Here is a 6,245-nt window from a genome sequence, read left to right as displayed (position 1 = left end):
TGGGGTCGCGGACACTCTTTCTCTCGCGCGCCAGCGCCGCTCGGAGTCGCGTCTCGTGCCTTTCTACCGTGTTGGTGACTCTCGTCAACTCAAACGGCATAGGGGGCCGTGGCGGCCGTGGGCGTGAGTGTTTATAGGCTAGGTGCCTCCGGCGCCGTGCCGCCGTACAATCCCTCAGCTGTCCTATTTGGGCTGCATTGGCTGCCCCAGTGAGGGGATCTGCACGAAAGTATGGCTGTTATCCAACAATCTATTAGTGGTGTGGAGTGGCAGGTATAGATTTTTCCCTTCCTTTCACTCTTGGATTCACTCTCTTTGTGCTGATTAGTCTCCTTCCCCTCGCACGCCGTACTCATCTATGCATACTCCCACTCGCAAACAACTGTCGTAAAAATCCAGCACCTTAGCTTGTGTGTCACTCACTAGATGTGGTCTGGCCTGTGGTGAAGAGCAGTGGTGTGAGCTTCAACTGCATTCGAGAGTGGTGTGGAGTACCATTTGCAAGGAGGGCTCGCGATGAGCGACAGATGCTGTCGGGGGGCAAGTGGAAGGTTGTACTCGGACCTTCCGCTCATTTCGCGCTCTACTTCCTTTCCAAGCCGTTTTGGGTGAGGCCGTTTCGAGTCCCCGCTCTGGGTGTGTAACCCAGACCCCACTAACCCTACCTCCCTACCGAACCCTGACCCACAATACAAGGACCGTGGCTCTCTGCATGTTTTTCCAATATTCCTTGCCCACCGCACTAATCGACAGCATCAACCAATGGATGGTCACTGAGAAAACAGGTGGCAGTTTGCGCACGCAAGGACCGGCCTAGTTTGTCCAGAAGGGATTACTCAAGGTGAGAGGAGTGCAACACGCAACCAAATGGTGGTTTTTAGCGGATGTAGGCGGGGTCGGCTCCCTCCGGATGGGTTAGTATACTATCTCGCCACAATCGCCGCGCATTGTTCCTGCCGGTAGTTCCCAGCTCTGGAGCTGCGGGGAGGCCCCTTGGGTAGCCATTCTAAACGAGGTGATTCTAGAAAAGTTCCAGTATTTAGTTGATTTGCCTGATGTGTCCCGTAGTCTCTTTATTCTGCTTGTTTGTGACTTGCTTAGTGGAAAGTGCCACCTGAGGGTACCCATTGTAAATGGCTCTGCCCACGCACAACGTGTCATAATGTTTTTAAAGAGGAAAACAGAGTCAGGTATCAAGGGGAGTTGACCGAGCACACTCTCTCCTCTTTGAGATGGACAGAGTTGTTCACTGTGCCTTATTGTGTTGCATTTGAGACTTTCTCCGGTGGACCACCTGGAAGGGATGCCACATGAGGGATTGTTGTACTCGTCTCTTTCACTAGCTCCATGGTGCTCAACGCACAAGTGTTTTGACGACCCAGGGAAGCCCTAATGGCCTTTCGTGGCCATGTCCTTTGCCTCTTTCATGGTTCACGCTGGTGCCGGTATCCGTGCCCTACTGATGTGCAGTAATGTGGAACTCTAGTTGAGTTTCTTCGGGTTCCTGGGGTATGTGCATTACTCTCTGAAGGGGAATGTGCTCTAGCAGTTCGTTCTCGTGGGGAATCAAATAAGGGAAAATTTAGGTCTCCCTCATTAGCACAAGTGGGTGTTTTTGGTCTAAAAAACTTTCCAAACTTCCAGTGGTTTCTGTATCCATCATATTGCAGGCGATTGAACGGTGTTGTTTCTCATATCTCTGACACATAGATACACACCTTGGCACTAGAACCTTCGCCAATTCTTTGTCAAGGGTCGAAGAGTTTAACTACCTCCACTGCATACGTAGTATATTTTCGATAGTAGTTTATATTTGTTGGGTATTGTATTAAGACCATTAGGGAACTAAGGAGAGAATGTTTTAAAGTAGGTTTGACTGACCAAGGGACTTGAGCTTGTCGTCGTACGCTTCCAAAGTATAGTTCTTTCTCTACTGTATTTGTGTGCCAAAGAGGACTAAAGAATTTTGTTTTTACGGAACTCCTCAGATGTGCGGCATTGTCCGTACATGTTGTGCTCATGTAGTGTTATTTAAACCTATGGAGTGAGTGAAGCCTTCATATGGTGCAATGAGAGTCTAACAGGGGACACAAATAGCTGCGGCAATAAAAGCGGATGGAAGAGGCAATGGCACCCCACTCCAGTACCTTGCCTTGGAAAAATCCCATGGATGGAGGAGCCTGGCGGACTACGTCCATGGAGTCGCATAAAGTCGGAACACCTTGGAGCGACTTTCACTTTGACTTTTCACTGTTTCCTGCATTGGAGAAGGAAATGGCAACCCACTCCCAGTTTTCTTGCCAGGATAATTCCCAGGGCGGGGGGAGCCTGGTGGGTGCCGTCTCTGAGGTCGCACGAGTCGGACAACGACTCTGAAGCGACTTAGCAGCAGCAGCAGCAGTGGGGGCATGAAGAGCTGGTGACCTGCCCATCCTTTAGCCTTCCTTTGGGAATGTCTCTGATTCTATTCTACCCAGGAGACCTCTTCTGAGAACGGACAGAGCCTTGGCACTTGGCGGCCCAGATCCCTTGCAGTCACAGCCAGGCAAGGAGCCTTGATCCCCTCTTGTTGCAAATGAACTTGGTGAATGCTTGTTTTACGAAGGCACCTTAATGGGTACATTTCTTTAGGATCTTACGTGTTTCTTAGACTCCTGTAAAGCCCACTCACCCTCCCCAGCTCGGCAGCGTTGGTCTCAGAATTTTTGTTTTCTTTGTTGTTTTCTTGTTGGAGCCTGGCTTTCCCCAGATATGTCAATGGTACATTTATAGTAACCTGTAAAAGAGCCAGTGCAAGTTCAATGCACAACGGCCTGTGTGAAGCCAGAGAGTTATGCCGAATAACTCCAGTTAACTGGGTCAAAGTATAATTGAAAAATTAAGGACAGTTTGGCTCTTTGCAAGTGTAGAGTCGGCACGTTTGCTGAGCAATGCTCACTCGTGTTTATTGTTGCAGCCCCAACAAATGTCTTGAACTGTTCTCCTCCCCCCAAAAGAAAAAGTTAAAGGGATAAAGAGAAATTTAACAGAGACCTGGGGAGGGAACTCTTCTAGGTTTATAGCTCCATACAGAACATAAAGGCAGGACTTCAGGATCTTGTAAAGCAAAAGTGATTATTTATAAAGAGATTCATTTTCTGATGTTCTTCAGCCCAGCCAGGGAGGCCCACAGATGACAGGAATGCCAAAAGAGATTAATTGCTCTCTAGTCGCCAACTTTTCTCTTTGCTCATACCATTAGTTGAGACCCAAGAAAAGCAAAAAAAGAAAAAAAACAAAACCAAAACCTAAGAGCCGTTTTCTTGCCAGCTTGAGTTATGAGGCAATGCTACAGATTCACCAAATCACCCAACCATTGTAACAAGAAAAACAATCCCGTTGGTTCTTGCATGGGGAGACCTGAAAACCACAGCTTCAAAATGCCTCCTGAGAGCCATAATGTGATTATGATAAATTAGATTTCAGTGGTTTAAAAAAAAATCTTTCTCCTTTGGAGACTTGGGGGATAAGCTTATTAAAGAAGGCTCGGGAAGAACCTCACTGGGGTGAGTCGCTGTGTTAAAGCTGTTCATGGAAATGATTTGCTTCAAGGGAACCTGGTAACTCTAAGAGGACAGAGCTGGACATTCTGAGTGATTGAAGGAGGGCAGAAACTCCCAGAAGGGATATGGTCATCAGAACCCAGGTCTTTTGAAGGCTATGAACATGTCCCAGGAAAATTTAGTCGTTGTTTAAGGAGCAGGAAGGAGGTAGAGAGGCAAACCGGTGCTGCAAATCCTGGCTGATACCAATAAATTATTCTCTATGACCAGTTCTGCTTTGGTTACATACTCTTAATTTGAAACCATGGATTTAAATTATCTGGCCAACTTCATAATATTTAAAGTAAGAGTGGTGGCATTCACATCGTGGCCCAAAGACAATTCAGTTCTCCAGAATGATCATCTTGTATTCCATCCAGCTCTCTATACTCAATATTTAGGTTGACCTGCTGAAAAGATTGTTGAACTCACTTCCCATCCAATGTTAATCCCAGACTAAAATATGGTGTTTCTTGAATTATTTAAATATTTTCAAATCCCGCTTTGGAAGAGTTTTACCAGCTGTAAAGTCGATGGAAATGACCTGTGGCTGGATATAATCGATAGCAAACCTTCTGTGTTCTAAGCCTCAAAAAGCTTTCCACTCCTGAGACTGGAAATGCAGTTCTCCTATTTTTAGGAATGGTAGGTGCTTTTGGGGTGGTCTTTTGCGTGGTGATGCAATGTGAACATATTACCTACTTAAGTTTGCCCAATATTCCTTAAATGGTCCATTTAAAATTTCCATTTCACAGGGGACTTCATGTGAGAGGAATATGTCTGAACCATTCAGGTGCTTACATCACATCCATTTGCTAATCACATCTGTCTTTTCCAACATAAGTAGCCAAACTGAAAATCCTTGTAGATCTCATAAGAGACACAGGCGAAACACTGATCAATGCTTGCCCCATCCCTGAAGGATTAAAAATAATGGTAGTCTTGAAGCTAAGATCAGTTGACTTTGGTTTCAGAAATTGTTTGGGTCACTGCCTATTATTTTTATCTTGTTTGCCAAAATGGCCATTTTGCAAACCCCAGTTTCCCTTTTCTCCCAAAGAAAATCTCTTGAGAAGTCAACTTTAATTCCCTTAGAAATGAGGATTTCAAAATTTATTTTTTCTTTCCTATGACTTGCCTGTAAGGATTTAGCCTTAGCGTTGGATAGGAATGTATGTTCGTCCACTTAAATTTTCCCCCACAGTCTTTGCAAGGCAGGAGAGGCAAGTTCTCTTTCTTTGCAGGAAAACAGTGCTTATTACACATGTAAATTCCCCCAGCCCTTCCCGCCCCCCAGTAGGTTAGAAGCCTGAGATAAGAGGTCTCCATCAGTTCCAGTAGATCTGTTCTTTTTGTCTGCTTTCTTCCCAACAGCTTGAGTACATGGGGCCCTGAAAGTTTCAAGTTGCCTTTTGCACTGGCTGGAATGAGAAAAAAGTGGAAGATGGGCTGCATGGGAGGCATGAGATACATCTTTTCCTTATTGCTGTTCTTTCTTTTCCTAGAAGGAAGCAGAACAGAGCAAGTAAAACATAAGTGTCTTGAGTTTAAAAAAAAACAAGATACTTTTTTGTCATTTCTTTGAGAAGGTGCTTATAATCTGAAGAGATTGCGAGTTAGCCCAAATGTGGCCCTGCCACGAATCTAAGAAAGTAAATGTTACTGGTTTATGTGTGAGTTGATAAAAGAAGGAGAGCTTTGAATCAGGCCAATGAATTTGGGGCTGTTTTTCTGATTATCATGTAGTTTTCATCTCATAGAACACATGACACATTAGTTATTTTCCATTTCCTGTTCTGAACTGTACAAATTTCATTCCATTTTATGTAATTCTAGAAATATCTGAGAGATGAGATGGATTTTTTCCCAAATTTCAGACTCTTCAGCAAAGGATTTCACTTTATGAAAAAGAATAACACAGAAAAGAAAAAGAAAAAAAAAAAAAAAAGTAAAGCAGGCTCTGCCTATTCTCTTCTGCCGAAAAATGAAGAAGGAAAAATCTTCACACGAGCTGGATTGAGATGAAAAATCCTTTGAGGAAATTGAGATTCCAGGGACCGTGAGCAAATTGGATGCCATTTGTTGAACGGAACGTCCCTGCAAAGCCAGGGAATATTTCTAGAAAATCAGCGATCCGTGTAATGGGCTGACACATTGGAGAAAGCCGAGTGGCAGGAAAGGGGGGTAATTAACCCTCCTTGCGGCCACATTTGGGAGACTTATGAGTAACCATTGACAACTCTGCCCTTGTTAGGAGCTGTCTGCCTGCCTTTGCCCACTGTGAGCCTCACCATCTTTGGGCCATTTGCAGCCACCTCCAAGGTGGACCCTGGCTCTGCATTTGAAGGAAAAGCCCTCTCCCTAGTTCCCCTTTTTGGCTGCATCAAAAGAAGCACAATGTGGAACTGGTCCAAGACGGGGCATTCTCTGCTCCACTGAACTTATTCATGAGAAGGAAGTGTGTAAGTATGCCTGGTAGGAACTGAAACAGCATCTGAAGCCCATCACTTCAACACGTATCCCCTTTATCAGCTTAAGTTAAATATATTGGGCATGAGGCTCTCTGTTAGGGAGAACAGTGCCGAATCTGTTCCACTGTTACCTGTCTTTCTGCTTCACTATGGTTTTCATAGTAAAGTGAGTCTCCTTCCTGGGAGAAATGGG

General features: G+C 45.0%; 2 long non-coding RNA genes across 2 annotated transcripts in view; one reads left to right on the top strand and one right to left on the bottom strand.

Moving 5' to 3' along the window:
• Positions 1-4,645: 4,645 nt before the first annotated feature.
• Positions 4,646-6,245, bottom strand: part of LOC112445492 (uncharacterized) — a 108,016-nt gene continuing 106,416 nt past the window's right edge. Inside the window, exon 3 of the long non-coding RNA XR_003033691.2 lies at positions 4,646-5,082. This is a non-coding gene — a long non-coding RNA (uncharacterized lncRNA). The remainder of the gene's footprint in view (positions 5,083-6,245) is intronic.
• The window catches only part of LOC112445493 (uncharacterized), a 28,532-nt gene continuing 27,466 nt past the window's right edge, over positions 5,180-6,245 (top strand). Inside the window, exon 1 of the long non-coding RNA XR_003033692.2 lies at positions 5,180-6,043. This is a non-coding gene — a long non-coding RNA (uncharacterized lncRNA). The remainder of the gene's footprint in view (positions 6,044-6,245) is intronic.

Source organism: Bos taurus, unplaced genomic scaffold (genome assembly GCF_002263795.3).
Source record: "Bos taurus isolate L1 Dominette 01449 registration number 42190680 breed Hereford unplaced genomic scaffold, ARS-UCD2.0 Leftover_ScbfJmS_1513_2139, whole genome shotgun sequence".
Classification (NCBI taxonomy): domain Eukaryota; kingdom Metazoa; phylum Chordata; class Mammalia; order Artiodactyla; family Bovidae; genus Bos; species Bos taurus.
This window is presented reverse-complemented; position numbering and strand designations above follow the sequence as displayed.